Source organism: Bombina bombina, chromosome 10 (genome assembly GCF_027579735.1).
Source record: "Bombina bombina isolate aBomBom1 chromosome 10, aBomBom1.pri, whole genome shotgun sequence".
NCBI classification, from domain to species: domain Eukaryota; kingdom Metazoa; phylum Chordata; class Amphibia; order Anura; family Bombinatoridae; genus Bombina; species Bombina bombina.
In genome coordinates, this window is record NC_069508.1 from 94,970,368 (window position 1) to 94,991,223 (window position 20,856).

Genomic DNA, 20,856 nt, shown 5'->3' on the forward strand with positions numbered 1-20,856 from the left:
ATTTAACACAATGGGACTAAAAACCTTTAACATCCAAGCAATACAATTCTAAACAGTGTTTATAAAACAATAGGATAAAATATATATTCTGCTATTTAACTGCAATTTATCCTAATACAAAATTAACCGACAATATCAGAACTTGTATAGATGAGTTACTTAGCCAATTCAGACACAGATTTGAACAATACCTAGGCTTATAACTACCAATTTAAAATACAATATACTTCACCAATTTTGAACCAATTCGTAGCGGTCTTTAGGTCATCTCATTTGAAAGAAGGTTTTTGCACAAATCAAGGATAAGTTTTAAGCTCCTTGCTGAAGTGAACTTTTTTTTTTTCAGGTATATCGCAGCCAAAATCAGATCACTAATTTTCAACAAGTTACAGACAACTCTCCCTTGTGCATTCAACACTCCCATTATATAATCATTGATGACATCATGTGGGTGGCACTATGGGAGCTGACCTTCCCATTGGTTATCTGGGAAGTCTAAATCGGATTGGCCCTTGGAAATTTCATTTTTAACAGCCAGAAAGAACCTTCTGGCTGTAGTTCTCGCAACATAAAACCAGGTGGCAGCATACAGTACAACATAGCAATACAATACAGCATTTCTGACATTTTTAAGCAAGTTCATTTTTTTTTTTCATAAAATGGTTATTTAATCAGATTACACTCTCTGCATTAATCATATATAACCCCAATTACAGATGGTTAATATTAGGTTATTTTTTTTTTTATTATTATTCTGATACCAAATATGTTATATTATTAACATTTTATTATATCAAGGCAATTTAATACTGCTAATTAGTAGCTTAAAATGCATTACAATTTTATCGGTATCCTGGCATTTATATGTGAATAATAGCTTATTTTTAATTCAGTATTGTACTGTATTCCAAGTGAATCCTGTCTATGTAGATCTGAAATAAGAAAATAAATGTTAATAATCACTTCTCTTCAGGTCCATAAACATCTATTCATGTTTTTAAACACACAGAGGTTAAGTAAGATCTTTTGTGTTTTCAAAACATATATATCATTTCTATGTATATCTGAATTTATTTCCTATATAAATATCCCCTGCAGCAATCATCCACCTAATACAATGTGCTTAATTTTAATATATATATATCATGAATCATTCCAAACATACATGGAAAACTGGCATTGTTCCCCTTGCAAAATGTATTTAATTTTATTTGTGTCACCTTCCCCCATGAGGGGGTTTTGCAGTACTTCTTCAAATAGAGATTCAGTGAGATAGAACTGTTGTATCACACGTGTCAAATTCCAAAGGGGTCCTTGAACACATTCTTTTCTCACCTCACCAAATGTTCTGAAGTTATAAAAATCTGCATATATAGTCAAATGAATAGGGTCACTGAGCTATTTCCTTTAGAAAAGAAATGTTTGTGTGTTTTACACTACAGGGGTCATGCTTCAAAAAGGCTCTACTGATCGTCAATCCTGATAGACGTGTATTAGAAGCTGTGTTCAACAAACTCATGTTCAATTAATCCTGAGGTCTCATCTAACATATACAGTGTATAAAATATACATATATATATATATATATATATATATGTACACATATGTAATATTCATCATAATATTCATATACTCTGACATAAATCCCCCTTCCAACTTCAAATAGATGTAGGACACATGTATTTGAATTGGCTTAAAGTCAGTGGTATTTGATGAGGATCAACCGTATACCTCATAGACAGTCTCTTATGAAGAAAGTTTGTTATTTTGAGCTTTCATGTTTATCAGTTAGGCATCTTTAAATTACAGTATGTCTTTAGTGCATTTGGGGATATGACACTTCATTCTCCCTCTATGACTTGTAGTTGGGATCTGGGATGACATGCCCGCAATTGATTGATATGTACCCATTTATCTATGAAACCTTCATTTTTGGGGATCCGTATTTTATAGGCCACTGGAGATATTTTGTCAGTAATGACAAAAGGACCTTTCCATGAGGGAAGAAATTTCTTCTCCCTAACCTGACCTCTTCCAAAGTTATAAAGATAAACTTTATCATTTATTTCATATTCCTTTTTGGATGTTTTGAGATCATAATAGGTTTTAGTGGCAGTTGCGGCTCTTTCTAAATTCCTTTGAGCAAATGCAAAGGCATATTGCAGGTGCTTTCTTAAGTTCTCCACATATTGATGTGTATTGGCAGCGTTTATCAAGTTTTGGTCTGATGTACGGTACAGTAGATGCTGAGGTAGAACCATTCTTCTACCAGTCATCAGTTCAAAAGGTGACATCTTGGTAGCACTACCTGGAGTTGCTCTTAATGCCATTAAGACTAGAGGTAGTTTTACATCCCAGTCTTTACCTGTTTCACTCACAAACTTTTTGAGGATTTTAACAATGGACTGGTTGTAACGCTCTACACCACCACTTGAGGCAGCTCTATAAGCAATATGGAGCTTTCTTTTAACCCCTAGTATTTTCCACATTTTTGTCATCACTTCGCTAGTGAAGTGGGTCCCCCGATCTGATTCGATTCTTTGGGGCAAACCAAATCTGGAAAATACATGGTTGATGAGCAATGCTGCACATGTTTCAGCACTATTGTTAGGTGCACTAATGCACTCTACCCATTTAGTGAACAGGCATGTTACGGTTAACATGTATTTGTTACCTCTTGATGATCTTGTTACCGGGCCAATAAAATCAATTTGTATATCTGACCATGGCATTACTATCCCCCTTTTCTGCAATGGCGCTCTATGCGTTGGTGCAGTGGGTTGGAACTGTGGACAGATTAAACACCCTTGACAGTAGGTTTGAACATCTTTCAACATGTGTGGCCAAAAAGCATAATCACGTAATATTTCATACGTGAGTTTGGCACCACGATGACCAGATGTGGGAGCATCATGGGCATGTTGAAGCATTAGACCTCTGAACTTGGTGGGTACTACCCACTGCTGGATGCCAGTTTTGGAGGTTCTAATTACCAAACCATCCTGTAACTTGAATTGTGATCTAGATTTCATTAAGATTCTAAGATCTTCTTTGCCAATGCAATCATCTTTTGAGATGGGGTTGCTTTCAGGATCTTCTATGTGTTTATAGAAGATGCCTACAATGGGGTCTTCTTTTTGACTAGTGATCAGGTCCTCACTAGGAGAATCCTGACTCCATTGTACCAAATTAGGCTCACTCTGTTGTTTTGCCTGGTTTCTGGTAATGGCTTCTACCTGAATTGCACCCATTAAATGGTCAATATTAAGGAGTTCTCCAGTTATGGCTCCTTGTTTGGCTAATGAATCCGCAAGGTCATTGCCTTCCTTATCAGGACCTAAAACTCTGGAATGACCCTTGGTCTTTTTCCAGTGTATGGTTAAATCATTGGATACTACCAGATTATCAATCTCGCAGAACAATTTGCCATGCTTGACTGGTTTGTTATTGCTTTTCTGCATGCCATTTCTTTTCCAAGTTGGCAGGTATTCAACAAAACTGTCACGCACATAATTTGAGTCAGTTATGATCACAAATTTATGAATACCATGTTCAATAGCCATTTCAATGGTTTTGAAAACAGCAGTTAGTTCAGCAACTTGACTGGATCTTGGTCCAATGTTGAAACCTATAGATAAATTTGGGAATCCATTTGCCCCAGTTATACCAATGCCAGCAACTAATCTGCGCTCATTATCAATAGTGGCATGGTAAGAACAACCATCAACATACACCCAAGGTAGTGTTTGGCAATGGTCCTCATTGTACATTTTATATGGGGAAAGCAATTGTTCCTCCAGAAAATCATCTTCTGATAATTCTTCCCCAGGATCTCTATCAGTACAGTCGTGGAGCTCAGCAAGTCCTTGTGCGACTGGATTCTTTTTATTCTGCTTGTAGCGAATTTCTAATGGCCAGCCTTGCAAGGAAAGAGTCCACGCTGTTATGCGGCTATTAGACAAATTCCCATCTCTTATTCTCTCACTTTGCAAATATAGCAAAGGCTGGTGGGCCGTTTCTACAATAATTTTCTCGCCCTGTATATAGCTGCGGAAATTTTGTAGAGCCCATACAGTAGATAAGAGGGCTTTTTCGCAATCGTTAAACTTTATTTCTACTGGGGATAGATTTTTGCTTGCATAAGCAATGGCTTTGTTCAAATTATCATGCTTTTGGTATAACACAGCACTCATGCTTACATTTGTGTACCCTGTTTCTAAGTAGAAAGGTTTACCACCTTCAGGGTACGCTAAGCAAGGTGCTTGAGTGAGTTTTCTCTTCAGCTCTCTGATGGCTGTCTCTTGAGACTCACTCCAGTGCCATTTCACATCCTTCTTTAGAAGAAGTAGTAGTGGTTTAGCTAATTCCGCATAATTATCAATGAATTTGCGAGAATAATTCGTCATACCCAGGAATGATCTCAATTCCTTTAAGTTAGTTGGGTTTTTAGAATTCACTATAGCTTCCACCTTTTTCTTCTGGGGATTTAATCCGTCAGAGGTAACTTCATGCCCCAAGAAGTTTACACGAGTGCGGCACCATTGAGCTTTTTGCAGGGATAATTTGACACCTGCCCTTTTAAGTTGGCTGAGGACGTGTTTAAGTTCTGTGATGTGTTTTTCAAAGTCTGTGCTTTTGATTAAAACATCATCAACATAAGATAAGGTCCCCCTTTCCAGTGCGTCAGGCATAGCCTTATGCATGAATACAGCAAATTCATGTCCAGAATTTATGTATCCAAATGGAAGTCTCTGGAATGCATACTGAACCTTTTGGAAGGAGAATGCTAGCTTATATTGGTCCTCTTCATGTACCTTTATGGTCCAATATCCCTGTGCACAATCAATGGCAGTGAATATTTTGGATCCTTGCATTTGTGCTAGGCACTGGTCAATGTATGGTACAGGCCAGCCAGACATGTATACTCGTTTGTTTAGCTGTCTTAAATCAGCACACAAACGCCATTGTCCATTGGGCTTAAGGACACCTAGAATAGGATTATTATAAGAGCTGTGCACCTGTCTGATAATACCTCTTTCTTCCAAATTCCTTATGATCTCTGCAAGAGAATCATATGAGGCTAAGGGAAGTCTGTATTGTTTGACAAATACAGGTGGCGCATTAGGATCTGTTTGTATCCTTGCAATGTGCAAGTCTGTAGTACCACAGTCATAAGAATCCTTAGCGAAAATTTCCTTGTACTCCATCAGGAGTTCTCGCAGCTGTTGGCGTTCATCATTGCTGGAACAGCCATTAGCTAAGGATATTTGCTCTTCGACTATTTGCTGAAATCCTGGAAAGATTTCAGGCTGTCCTATTTCATAGGCTTCTTCCAACCTAGAGGTGAGATCCCCTTGATTATAATTTACATTGCTCCCATGACTCTGGGTATTGGGGTAATCTTGCTGTTTGATTGGCTGATCAAACACTAGAGAGGCTTCTTCAATTTTACAGATGCCTTCCTCTGAGCTGAAGGGATAAATAGACTGAATATTAAATAGACCCTCTGGCATAGATGCAAAGGATTGTTCTGTTAATTGTTCTTCAGTTAAGTATCCTTCAGGTATTAGCCCAATTACATTATTCTGGAATCCAAAAGTGTAATAACTTGATTCCAGTGCATATCCTATGGTAGTTCCCTTGGATAATGTTATATCCTGTGGGGTCATGTTATGCACAATAATATGTATTGGAACAGTTCCAATATTCACCATAGGAGTGTAAGTCACTGTGACACCCAGATTTTGTATTCTATGGGAGAGGCAAATCAGTGTTTCAGAAGTTTTTAATTTCTGCCCTCTCTTTACCTGTAAGGGTAAAAGAAATTTATCAGCCCCAGCAGGAATTATAACATCGCTAGATACCTGCATATTCACAGCATATGGCAATTGCTGGTTTGATTTCAGGGCTGCATTTTCATCCTGAAATACTTCAGGGTCCCCCTTTAACCTGCTCCAGAGGCAAGAATTAATCAAATCTATTTGTATGGCATATCTATGTAAGATATCATTGCCAATGTATATTTGATTATGGGGAGTATTTAAAACTAAAAACAGGTGCTTCACTGACTTATTTCCTATAGAGATAGATAATAAGCACTTAGCTGTGATGTTATAGCTTTCAGACCTGTCATCCAGGTTGCTGACACTGTGGTCTTGGGGAGAAAGATATTTAATCACTTTAGGTTCAGCTATCTGCGCTAATAAACCTTCGCTTATATAGCTAGCTTCCTGTTTTAAGTTTATTTTAGCATACTCGGTTTTACCAAGGTCATGCACTTGTATAGGGATAAATAGATCCTCTTTAACTCTCTCAATCCCTGTGAGGTATTGAGTGTGGCCTCCCCCCTTAGGGATTTTATGATCCCCCTTGTGGAGTGATATGGTTAATACATCGCCATCTAGGGAAATATTCGCTATCTTTCCAGGCGAAATTTTAAAAGTATTACCATCAGAGCCACTAAAAGGAGTCTGATCATCTATTTGTAGGATAGTGATTTCAGGTACAGAGTTATTCCTGAAATGAATCTCCACAGCATCTGGTTTCTCTTCCACCACGTGACAGCTATGTCGGGTGCGAGATATACCAGATTTTTCATAATTGATAGGCCGTTTAACTTGTGACCAAATTACATTATTTATGCAATCAATTATGGTGCTTAATCGCTTCAGGAGATCACTACCAATAATTAAACGATCAGTTGGCAGATCCACTATAATGACAGGGTGTCTTATGACCCTGTTCCCCAATTTAAATTTTAACCAGGCAGTACCGTAGACTTTTAGGGAGTCACCCCCAACACCTATTAGAGAACCGTCAAATTCTCTTATTTTGGGTTTGTGGGGTGTTAGCTCATTTAGCTGTGTGTAGTACCTGTGGGATAAGATAGTTGCCTGTGACCCAGTGTCAATTAATCCCCTGATAGGGTTGGAGACTGAATCTTGCAGCTCAACTAGTACATAATATCTTCCTGCAGTTTCTATCATTTCACACATAAAATTTGCATTCTTGTACATCTGTGGGCTTCGCCACGTTTTACCTGGATCCGCTGTGTCATTCGATGCAGAGGAAATTTCATACCTACCTGTTTCCCCTATGACAAGGTCAGCTGGGTTCTTGTGTACTGCATCTGTGGAAATAATGTTAAGAGAACACTGCAGAGGAAAAGTTTGGTTAATTTTTCCCGGCTGATGTCGCTCATTGTCACAGCTAATTTGTCCGTTTCCGGTCTGTGGGGAGATAACATGATTAGTATCATTAATATTTATTACTACATTTTGTATATCTCTCCCCTCCCCTTCAGGTGATACTGCAGTATTTATGACTGTGCCTGTGGTCCACTGCTGACCACTGGCTGTACCCCTAAAAAAGTATTGTTCGGTTGCTGAGCCGTAGATTTTTGACTCATATTAGCAATTTGTTCGCTCAACCGATTTAATTGGGTAAACAGCATATCTACCTGATTGTACAAGTTACCTCTACCCCTGGGCCTATCTCTTGGTGCCCCATTGTACTGATTCCTGGACCATTGGGTTCCCTCAGAATCAGGGCCATTATTTCTATTCTGGCGTGGTTGCCCCTGGGGTTCAGCTTGTTCAGCATTAGTACTTTGGGGAGCATTATATACCTGGGGTGTCTGATTACCCTGAGAATATCTTCGCCGTCTATTGTATCTACCCTTGCGCGGATACCAATTATTTGGTGAGTATTCTCTTTGTGAGTAATTATTCACCTGATTATGTCCCCCACTTTGGTTATAGTCTCCCTGCGCCTCAACCTGTGTAGGGGGAGGGGCAGAATTAAACCTCTGTGGAGATGGCCTGTTTTGACTGGCCACCTCTGCATAAGTCCTCTTGTTAGACTCCAAATTGAGGGGGCTAGGTGACACCCTAGTTTCTGCCACAATTTTGGGTTTTGACTCCTTTTTAACCCCCTGCTCACTGGACTGCTGAATAGAGTATAACTTCGTACTCTCTTTGATCAGCCATTCCAATGAGCAGTCCTCATCAAAATCTCTAGCTAAGTTGATTTTGATGGGTGTAGGCAATGCTTCAAAAAATAAATTTACAAATTCTGAGCCATCAAATCTGGGATTATCTTCAGCCATACTGTACGCATTTTTCAATACAGAAAGGAATTCGACTGGACTCTGATTTGCACGACACTTTAAACCATATACCGCTATTTTCGCGGCAATTTTAGTGCGATATTGCCCAAATTCTTTTCTGCATTGTTGTTTTACCCCATTCCAGGAATGAATATTCATATCCTTTAGTGAAACAAAGAATTTGTGATGCTTACTGTCAAATACCCAAGGCAGAAATTCAATTTTCAATTTCTCACTTGTAACATTCATTATAGCTAACGCATTTTCAAAAGCTTGTAAATGATCAATTACAGATGTTGTTCCCTTATTGGAGAATATGGGTACTGCGCGTTGTACGAAGGTGATTATTTTATGGGAATCATAGACTTTATCAGACTTATTTTGGGATTCTCTGTTAGAGTTTCCCTCCCCCGCATCAGCTGCGCTACAGCTGTCCTCTGGATTTACATCCTGAGGGGATTGTCTATTTGGGAAATCTACTTCTGACCTGTTAGGGGTCATTTGTCTATGTTGTTCTATATATTTTCGTACCTCGTCCCTGACGCGTTCGCTAAAGGAGTTAGCATTATCTGTATTATTCTCACTGCTAATATAGGGGTTTTCATTATGGCGATATGACCTTTTTAAATCGCTTAATTCTCTCTGGCTTTGCGCAAGCTGTTTATTTAAATCTTGTATCTGCGCGATTAAGTCCATATTGTGCTTATCTAAGGTGGCTAGGTTTTGGGCAAATTCATCCATTTTATTTTTGGCTATTTTTAAACCCTCTTCGCGTCTGCGCGAGGAACGAATACTATTTTCTAGCTCCTGTATTTGCAATCGTTTGTCTGTGACACAAAATGACATTTCGTCAATTATGCATATTAAAAGGGGCCAGGATTTTAGTATTAGTTCATCTCGCTTTTTGGGAGCTTCGCATTGATTAATCATTAATAATTCCTGGAAGAATTCATTCTCTTCATTCCACATATTATTAACGGTAATATTTTTAGCCCTAGTTTCAAGCATATCCATAAAATCATTTAATTCACCTGCAATATTAAACTTCCCTTTAAGGTAACTTAAGATATCTTTCTTAAGGACCTGACCTTTAGTAATAGGTATGGTTATGGGACCAATTTCATTGCTATGTATAGAATTAAATGAGTCACTTCTGGCTACAGACATTATTGTATTGGTTTAGTATTTATTTAACTAAAATGCTAATACAATTTTTACCAGTAAAAAGAGAGAAGGAAAAATTTTATATTTCAAAAAAAAAATATTATTAATTTTGAAATATGAAAAATTAATATTCCGAAATATGAAAAATTAATATTTTTGATTAACTTTGAAAATATGAAAAATCAATATTTTTGATTAATTTTGAAATATGAAAAATTAATATTTTTATTAATTTTTCAAAATTAATCTTTAATAATATTTCAAGATATTAATACAATCTCAAAATATGAAAATTAATATTTCAACTTTTCAAAAAAAAATTATATCTTCAAAATATTAATATCGAAATATGATTTTTTTTTTTTTTTTTTCTTCTCTTTTATAATAATTTCTATTTACTTACAAATATATTATATCAATTATGATGGAATATTAATAAATCTCAGAAAAAGTGCCTCCAATTATTATGTCAGTATATTTATGAAAATCTTAGCAGTGCTATCCAAATAATATATATAAGTTTATGGCAGGGTTATAAACACAATACAAAGAAATAGAAACCCTTATCAACCATGCACCTACTAGACCATACAATTAATATAAATATCTGAATTCTTTTATTTAGTTAATATCCATAAACATATTGAACTATATTTGCAATAAAAGGAAACTAAATAAAAGTTTATATGCGTTAGAACCAACTCTTAAGATATGCTATTCTTCTTACAAAACCCAGAACAATATACCTTCACAATTCAGCCTTATTTATTTAACACAATGGGACTAAAAACCTTTAACATCCAAGCAATACAATTCTAAACAGTGTTTATAAAACAATAGGATAAAATATATATTCTGCTATTTAACTGCAATTTATCCTAATACAAAATTAACCGACAATATCAGAACTTGTATAGATGAGTTACTTAGCCAATTCAGACACAGATTTGAACAATACCTAGGCTTATAACTACCAATTTAAAATACAATATACTTCACCAATTTTGAACCAATTCGTAGCGGTCTTTAGGTCATCTCATTTGAAAGAAGGTTTTTGCACAAATCAAGGATAAGTTTTAAGCTCCTTGCTGAAGTGAACTTTTTTTTTTTCAGGTATATCGCAGCCAAAATCAGATCACTAATTTTCAACAAGTTACAGACAACTCTCCCTTGTGCATTCAACACTCCCATTATATAATCATTGATGACATCATGTGGGTGGCACTATGGGAGCTGACCTTCCCATTGGTTATCTGGGAAGTCTAAATCGGATTGGCCCTTGGAAATTTCATTTTTAACAGCCAGAAAGAACCTTCTGGCTGTAGTTCTCGCAACATAAAACCAGGTGGCAGCATACAGTACAACATAGCAATACAATACAGCATTTCTGACATTTTTAAGCAAGTTAATTTTTTTTTTTCATAAAATGGTTATTTAATCAGATTACACTCTCTGCATTAATCATATATAACCCCAATTACAGATGGTTAATATTAGGTTATTTTTTTTTTTATTATTATTCTGATACCAAATATGTTATATTATTAACATTTTATTATATCAAGGCAATTTAATACTGCTAATTAGTAGCTTAAAATGCATTACAATTTTATCGGTATCCTGGCATTTATATGTGAATAATAGCTTATTTTTAATTCAGTATTGTACTGTATTCCAAGTGAATCCTGTCTATGTAGATCTGAAATAAGAAAATAAATGTTAATAATCACTTCTCTTCAGGTCCATAAACATCTATTCATGTTTTTAAACACACAGAGGTTAAGTAAGATCTTTTGTGTTTTCAAAACATATATATCATTTCTATGTATATCTGAATTTATTTCCTATATAAATATCCCCTGCAGCAATCATCCACCTAATACAATGTGCTTAATTTTAATATATATATATCATGAATCATTCCAAACATACATGGAAAACTGGCATTGTTCCCCTTGCAAAATGTATTTAATTTTATTTGTGTCACCTTCCCCCATGAGGGGGTTTTGCAGTACTTCTTCAAATAGAGATTCAGTGAGATAGAACTGTTGTATCACACGTGTCAAATTCCAAAGGGGTCCTTGAACACATTCTTTTCTCACCTCACCAAATGTTCTGAAGTTATAAAAATCTGCATATATAGTCAAATGAATAGGGTCACTGAGCTATTTCCTTTAGAAAAGAAATGTTTGTGTGTTTTACACTACAGGGGTCATGCTTCAAAAAGGCTCTACTGATCGTCAATCCTGATAGACGTGTATTAGAAGCTGTGTTCAACAAACTCATGTTCAATTAATCCTGAGGTCTCATCTAACATATACAGTGTATAAAATATACATATATATATATATATATATATATATATATATATATATATATATGTACACATATGTAATATTCATCATAATATTCATATACTCTGACAGGGCTGTTTGAGAGGGGTCAGGGAGGGATCAGGGGGAAGGCTGATCTCTACACTAAAGCTAAAATGAACCCTACAAGCTCCCTAATTAACCCCTTCACTGCTAGGCATAATACAAGTGTTGTGCGCAGCGACATTTAGTGGCCTTCTAATTACCAAAAAGCAATGCCAAAGCCATATATGTCTGCTATTTCTGAATAAAGGGGATCCCAGAGAACAACCATTTGTGCCATAATTGCACAAACTGTTTGTAAATAATTTCAGTGAGAAACCTAAAGTTTGTGAAAAAGTGAATTTTTTTTTTGTTTGTTCGCATTTGGCGGTGAAATAGTGGCATGAAATATACAAAAATGGGCCTAGATCAATACTTTGGGTTGTCTACTAAATATATATATATATATATATATATATATATATATATATATATATATATATATATATATATATATATATATATATATACACATATATGTATACACACACACACACACACATGTGAAGGTTTATTCTGGGATTCCTGACAGATAGTGTTCCAATGTAACTATCGCTAATTTTGAAGGAAAAAAAAATGGTTTGGAAATAGCTAAGTGCTACTTGTACTTATTGCCCTATAACTTGCACAAAAAAAAAGCAAACAACATTTAAAATATTAGGTATTTCTAAACTCAGGACAAAATTTAGAAACTATTTAGCATGGGTATTTTTTGGTGGTTGTAGATGTGTAACAGATTTTGGGGGTCAAAGTTAGAAAAAGTGTGTTTTTTTTCCATTTTTTTTATCATATTTTGAATTTTTAAAGTAAATTATAAGATATGACGAAAATAATGGTATCTTTAGATAGTCCATTTAATAGCAAGAAAAACTGTATATAACATATGTGTGTGTACAGTAAATGAGTAAGAGGAAAATAACAGCTAAACACAAACAATGCAGAAATGTAAAAACAGCCCTGGTCCTTAACGTTTAGAAAATTGAAAAATGGTCTGGTAACTAAGGGGTTAAAATTAAATGAAGCTTTTCTCCACCTCCATCATATTTTAATATGCACATTAACATTTCTCCTAGATTCATTAACTCTACGCTACGTTGTCTCGTCTGCTTGATTAGCTCCTGTAGCGTACAGTTAATGAATTTAGGGAGTAATATTAGTTCATGTGCGATTATGTAATTTTACGCATTCGCCAAAGGAGGTAGCAAATCTCAACACAATAGAAAATGTCTACAGAACACCTGTGTAAATCCGCCAGCACGTTGTTAACAGTTGCACTAGTAGCAGGGAGCAACTAAACAAATTTTTCTCTGTACCCTCTGCTGGCAAGGCTATGTAGGCAGCTTTGATAGAAGTCACAAAAACAAAGTAGCAAATTTCGACAGAACACCAGCAGTGACTAGCTAAATCTTGCTTATGTTATAAAGTAAAACGGTATTGTTAAAATTAATTCTGCTGCAGAATCTGGGGTTTATAGTGTAAAGTGATATAAACCCCAAATTATTTATTTCACGATTTAGAGCATGCAATTGTAAAGAACTTTCTAATTTACTTCTATTTTGATTTGTTCTCTTGGTATCTTTTGTTAAAAAGCAGGGACATATGCTTAGTAGCAGGCCCATTTCTGGAGCAGTATATAGCAGCCGTTTTGTAAGAATTGTATTAATTTGCAGGAACACTAGATGGCAGCACTATTTCCTGTCATTTAGCGCTCCAGACACCTAACTAGGGATCTGCTACACAGAATATTATGGGAACAATCCAAATTTTATTAACAAAGTAAATTTGAAACTTTTTTTTTTTTTTTTTTTTTTTTTTTTTTTTTAAATGGTATCCTGTGTCAAAATCACAAAAACATTTATTTTGGGCTTCAAATCCTTTTTAAGCCAAGGCAGTGTCTTACCCAGGTGACCTTTGTGCCACTAACAATTAATTCATTCACATGTTTAAAAGGTAAATACATATCGAAGTGAATTGTTCATTAAACAGATTCTTGGCACAGTAACCCATAATTTAACGAGCAGCTTGCGTAAATAAGACAAGCCTGGGTTTTGCAATACAATTATAATTAAATAAATAAAAAATAAATAAGTGTGCTTATAAGAGAGTAAAGGTTTTAATTCAAGAACTGTAAATGACTACATATCACTATCACACTTTCAGTTGGAGTTTTTGTAGAAAAGTGTTAAATATTTGGCTTCTGGAAAGTTAAAGGGACACTAAGTCAAAATTAAAAACTTTCATGATTGAGATAGGCATGCAATTTTAAACAACTTTCCAATTGACTTCTATCATTAAATTTGCTTTGCTCCCTTGGTGGTATTTTTGAAAAGCTAAACCTAGGTAGGCTCAAACTGATTTCTTAACCGTTGAAACCCATCTTTTCACAGTTAGACAGTACTAGTTCATGTGTGTCATAAAGATAAACATTGTGCTCACTCCCATGGAGTTATTGAGGACTATGCACCGATTGGCTAAACTGCATGTCTGTCAAAAGCACCGAGATAAGAGGCAGTCTGCCGAGGCTTAGATACAAGGTAATTACAGAGGTAAAACATATTAATATAACTGTGTTGATTATGCAAAACTGGGGAATGGGTAATAAAGAGATTATGTATCTTTTTAAACAAACATTCTGGTGTAGACTAGACTGTCCCTTTAACTTTAGGAACAAGTAAGTCAAATTAATTTTTTCCTGATACAGCTGTCATGAGATGCAGGACATATGCAGGACACAGCAATGATGGTACAACTCTATTTTATTACAGAGCATAGCAATACACATCCAGACAGGTTGATTGTACTAAACTAACTGCGACACAGACACCGGACCTAAGCCCCGCCCACATGCTAGTGACATCACATCCTGCTATCATCACATCTTCCCCTTTTTCAAAGACAAAGCATTCATTCGCATATATTAAATAACAAGGTACACCAACAGGGTATACAACAACATTTTGTTTTAGAACATTATAAAAACAGATAGATTAGAAAACATGAACAAATAAATTACATCCTGACTTGGACATCGGGGTAGACTACCCTAGTCCACAGTGACCATGGGATTATTCTGCCCATACTTCCGGTCACTGTTCTAGCTAAAGTCAGTCCCTGTATCGGGCCGGAAGCCTCACCACTCTTCCGCTTGATGTAACTTTGCATGAACTGTCCTCTGATACAGAAGATGGTGAACAAGAGTCTGCTGGAGGCAAAGATATATCCCCGCTATGATCTTGCTGAGGGGAAGGCACCTCTCTTAGAACAGGGGATCCCACCGGCGGTGGTACTGAGGTATCCGGTTCCAGACTCTCAGGTACAGGCTGAAGATGTCTTCGGTTACGGCGTGTAACCGTCCCTCCCTCTGTAAGGACTGTGTAAGACCTTGGTTCTGGAGAGCGGCCCACTACCGTAGCAGGCGTCTTCCATTTCTTCTCATCATCCAGTTTAATTCTGACACTTTGGCCCGCTTTCAGTTCCTGTAAAGGCCTGACAGAATGTCTCCTGTCGTAGAAGAAACGATAACCCTTTTTGGCCTCTTCATCCCTCCTAAGGACTTCGTCCCGAGGAACAGGGCCAGGCGGCTTGAAGACACCCACTGAGGGTAAAGTGGTGCGAATCTGGCGTCCTAGCATCAGCTGTGCCGGGCTAAACCCGGTGGCTTGAATGGGCGTCGCCCTGTATGACAAGAGGGCTAGGTACGGTTCAGATTGCTTTAGAATGAATTTTGTTGTTTGAACTGCCCTTTCAGCCATTCCGTTGGCCTGCGGATAATGTGGACTTGACGTGGAATGTACAAAATCATATTCCCTGCTGAAAGCACTGAACTCTGTAGAAGCGAACTGCATGCCATTATCACTCACCAGCTCCATTGGAATGCCCCAGCGGGCGAACAAGCTCTTCAGGCGAATGATAACGGCCTGACTTGTGATATCATTCAGGGGTGCTATTTCCAAATACCTGGAATAGTAGTCGATAACAACAAGAAACTTTTTCCCGTGCAGTTCGCACAAATCAGCAGCTATTTTCTGCCACGGCCCCGCAGGCAGCGGAGTAGACATTAAGGGCTCCCTTCTCTGAGTAGGCCGGCGTTCCCGGCAAAAGGCACATTTAGACACGTGATTTGCAATGTCGGAGCTGATCCCAGGCCACCACACAGCTGTAGCTGCTCTTTCTCTGCACTTTGTAATGCCTAAGTGGCCATCGTGAATCCTGTTTAACATCTCCTTCCTCATGCTGACAGGAATTACAATACGGTCTTGGAACAGCACCAACCCCTCCAGCTCCGTGAGCTGCGACCTCTCTGGCTGGTAAGCATTTAAAGACATCCAGGCTGCCCGGCTCTCGGGCCAGCCATCTCTTATGTACCTTATAACTTCTTGCAGATCTGTGTCCAAATATGTCTCTTTCTTTATCTCTTCCAGTTTCCTTGAAGAAATGGACTTAGAGGCCAGAACTGAATCAACATACACTTTTACATCCGACTCTGTGGAGGATTCTTCAGCAGCAGCCAGCGGGAGCCTGGACAGTGTATCTGCCACAACCAGCTGCTTCCCCGGCACATGCACTGCCTGAACATTGAACCTGAGTAGTCTCATTAAAAGTCTCTGGCATCTCAAGGGTGTTTTGTCTATGTCATAAGAATTGATAAGAGGGACTAGCGGTTTGTGGTCAGTTTCCAGACTAAATTTCTCCAAACCCACTAGATAACGCTGAAAGCGCTCACAGGCCCAAACTGCAGCCAGGCACTCTTTCTCAATTTGAGCGTATTTTGACTCCGCAGCCGTCAGTGTGCGGGAACAGTAGGCGATGGGCTGTAGTTTGTTGTCATTCAGCTGCAGGAGTGCAGCCCCCAACCCATAACTGCTTGCATCAGCACTAACCACAGTCTTTTTTGAAGGGTCGTAGAACCCCAGCACTGGGGCAGACCCCAGCAGGGACTTAGCATGCAGGAACGCTTTTTCTTGTGAGGGTCCCCAGACCCAGGCAACATCTTTCTTAAGCAACTCTGTGATAGGGTGCAAAACTGTAGATAAATCTGGAAGAAACTTGCCCACGTAATTTACAAGGCCCAATATCTGTCTCAGCTCATGTACATCAGAAGGGCTTTTCATCTGTTCGATAGCCCGAATTTTCTCGGGGTCCGGCTTGATGCCATCCCCGTTGATGATATGCCCAAAGTAGCATAATTCAGTTTTCCTAAAATGACATTTTTCTTTATTCAGCTTCAGCCCAGACTCTTTGATAGCCTGCAGCACACAACTCAAACGCTGATCATGCTCCTCCACTGTAGACCCATACACTAGAATGTCGTCCATGACGACTGCTGTGCCCACGTGGCCACTCAGGAGAGAACTCATTTCCCTCTGAAAGATCTCAGGAGCGGAGGATATCCCAAAGGGAAGTCTGCAGAAACAGAACCGACCTACCGGAGTGATAAAGGTAGTCAGTTTGCGGCACTTTGGATCCAGGGGGATCTGCCAAAAGCCGCTAGAAGCGTCTAATGTGGAAAAGAACTTCGCCCCAGCCAACTTCGGGGCTATATAGATATTGACGGCAGATAAGAGCCATAGGCCCAGCAAGTCTGCCCCACCTTACCTAACAGTATAAACTTATCTAGTTCGTAGGATAGCCCTATGCTTGTCCCATGCATTTTTAAAGTCCCCCACAGTGTTTGTTGCTACTACCTCTTGAGGAAGTTTATTCCATAAATCAATCACTCTTTCTGTAAAGAAGTGCTTCCTCAAATTACTCCTGAATCTGCTACCCTTTAGCTTGAGCTCATGACCCCTTGTTCTTGAATTTTCCATTTTATGTAAAATACCCACAGCCTCAGTTTTACTAAACCCTTTAATGTACTTGAAAGTTGCTATCATATCACCTCTTTCCCTTCTCTCCTCTAAGCTATACATATTTAGGTCATTGAGCCTATCCTGGTAAGTTTTATTTTTTAGACCATGTACCATTTTGGTAGCCCTCCTTTGCACAGATTCAAGTTTGTTAATATCCTTCTGAAGATATGGCCTCCAGAACTGCACACAATACTCAAGATGAGGCCTAACTAATGATCTATAAAGTGGCATAAGAACCTTACTATTTCTGCTGCAAATACCTCTACCAATACATCCAAGCATTCTGCTAGCCTTTCTCGCTGCCTTACTACATTGTTTACTAAGTTTTAAATCATCTGAAATAATAATTCCCAAGTCCTGTTCCTCGTCTGTAACAGTCAGTAAAGTGTCATTGAGTCTGTAATTAACATTTGGATTTTTCTTCCCTAAATGCATTATTTTACACTTTGCTGTGTTAAACTTTAGATCCCAGTCGTTTGTCCAATCCTCCAATTGTTGTATATCGCTTCTCATTTTGTCTACCCCCCCTGGAACATCCACTCTGTTGCAAATTTTTGTATCATCTGCAAAGAGACATACTTTCCCCTGTAGCCCTTTGCTGATATCGCAGATAAATATGTTAAACAAAACAGGCCCCAGAACTGACCCCTGAGGAACACCACTAGTAACAGCCCCCTCTGCTGAATGAACTCCATTTACTAAGACACTTTGTTTTCTGTCCTTAAGCCAGCATTCCACCCAGTTCACAATTTTTGAATCTAGACCAAGGAGATATAGTTTGTGAATAAGTTTATTGTGTGGGACGGTGTCAAATGCTTTGCTGAAATCTAGATATGCTACATCAACTGCTCCTCCCTTGTCTAATACTTTTGTTACATAATCAAAGAAGTCAATTAGATTAGTCTGACATGATCTCCCTGAAGTAAAACCATGCTGATTTTGGTCCTCTAAATTGTTTGTCTTTATGTAAGTCATAATTCTTTCCTTTAAGAGGCTTTCCATTAATTTCCCTACTACTGAAGTTAAACTAACTGGCCTGTAGTTGCCAGATTCTTCTCTACTGCCCTTTTTATGAAGAGGTATTACATTTGCTATTCTCCAATCATCTGGGACAGCTCCTGTTAATAGTGACTGATTAAACAGATCAGTTAATGGGACAGTTAGCACTGAACGAAGTTCTTTTAAAACCCTTGGATGAATATTATCAGGACCCACTGCCTTTGTAACATTTATTTTTGATAATGCTAACAAAACCTCATCCTCTGTAAAAAGATTACTGTTAAGCTTGTTTCTATTTTGCATAGCATCCCTTAATGTAGACATTGTATCTTCACAATCTTTAGTGAAAACAGAACAGTGTCTTCCAGTGTCGGCAGCACAAATCTCTCCCTCTTCACTGCCTCATTCAACCTTTTCAGGTCCACACAGATGCGCACCTTTCCGTTTTTCTTTGCAACTGGAACAATGGGGGCACACCAATCAGTTGCTTCAACAACCTCTTCAATAACCCCCATAGACTTCATGCGCATGAGCTCTTTCTCCACTTGAGGCATGAGCGGGAACGGAATTCTACGAGGAGTAGAAATACTGTACGGGACTGCGTCACTTTTAAGTGCTATACGGACAGGTTTGCAGCTCAGTAGGCCCAACTCGCCAAACATATCTTCAGAGATCTCATTCACTCTGGCCACGAGGCCCAAGTCACAGGCTGCTTTTCTGCTCAATAAACTGTTAACACACTGACCTCGGATCACATGCACCCACATGGTGAACTTCCTTTGTTTGTACTCACAGCTGGCAAGAAATTTCCCCACACAATCAATGCGGCCACCAGGACTATGAACATTTGTAGTAACCTTCGCCAGCTGGGGCTGTCGAGGCAGTTTCATAAATTCAGCAAAAGACATTACAGTGATATCAGCTCCTGTGTCAATCTTAAAATCAACATTGGCTCCCATTACAGTAAAGGTAACTTTCCAATCTTCCTCTGAGCTTGTCCGTTCCACAACAGACCCCACAAAAGACACTTCCTGACCCTCCTGGTCACTGTCCACCTGCATCTCCTTAATGTATTCAGTTTTACACACCACTTCAAAATGGCCTATTCTGTTACATTTTCTGCATCTTTTATCTCTGGCCGGGCATATAGCACTCTGATCATGAGCCCGGTAGCACCGTGTGCATCGGCCATGTTGCGCCCATCCACTTCTAGGCCTTTCCAGTACTTTAGATCTACCGCTCACACTGTGCCTTTCACTAGTAATTTTCCTAGACTGTTGCACTTCATCCACAATACTCTCAGACCTCAGATCAGCACTTTGCTTTTTCACCAGTTCACTCTGGCGGGCCATCCTAATAGCCCCGTCTAACGTTAAATCAGGCTCTAACTGCAGCTTCAGGGAGACTTCAGCATCTGCAATTCCAATAACTATTCTGTCTCTGATTTGCTCTTCTTTAGCAACACCAAACACACAGAATTCAGCTAATTCATACAGGCTGCGCACAAATGACTCCACAGATTCTCCCACACGCTGATTACGTTTGTGAAAACAAGCTCTCTCATGAATCACATTTCTTTTGGGCACAAAGTGGGCACTGAGTTTATCCATAACTATATCAAAGTTAACTTCGTCCCCTTCTTGGAAAGTAAAAGCATTGAACACTGGCTCCACATCTTTCCCCATAGAATATAAAAGAGAATTAACTTGTACTTCACCACTCTCCTTGTTCAGTTTGGATGCAATCCTGAAGCGCTGAAACCGCTGACGCCATGTGGGCCAAGCTGCAGGCTGAGAAAAGTCAAAAGGCTCAGGTGGGGTAAACTTTGACATCGTCATCATCAGAAACAGAAGCGTAGTCCAGAACTTCTGACACCATGTCATGAGATGCAGGACATATGCAGGACACAGCAATGATGGTACAACTCTATTTTATTACAGAGCATAGCAATACACATCCAGACAGGTTGATTGTACTAAACTAACTGCGACACAGACACCGGACCTAAGCCCCGCCCACATGCTAGTGACATCACATCCTGCTATCATCACAACAGCTATAGTACAATGTTTAAAACAAATCTTTACTTCTATTATCAATTAGCTTCTCTCTCATATAAACCTAACTTTAACCACTTCCCTACCGGGACTTTCAGAGAATTTGACCAAAATATTAAAGCATTTTTAGCATTTTGCTATCACTTCATTTAAACCGAAATAGGGCGTTTTTTTTTACCTGTCAAAACTATATATTTTGTAGGCAACCAAAAGTATTGATCTAGGCACATTTTAGTATATTTCATGCCACCATTTCACCGCTAAAT

The 20,856-nt window shown here is 38.3% G+C and overlaps 1 protein-coding gene and 1 long non-coding RNA gene across 2 annotated transcripts in view; one reads left to right on the forward strand and one right to left on the reverse strand.

Annotated features, from left to right (window-relative positions):
* The window catches only part of LOC128640733 (mucolipin-2), a 236,447-nt gene that overhangs the window by 152,629 nt on the left and 62,962 nt on the right, over positions 1-20,856 (reverse strand). The window lies entirely within an intron of this gene.
* On the forward strand, positions 7,656-11,005 carry LOC128640818 (uncharacterized). Its single transcript, XR_008399395.1, has 2 exons — positions 7,656-7,701; positions 10,385-11,005. It is a non-coding gene; the product is annotated as an uncharacterized LOC128640818 (long non-coding RNA).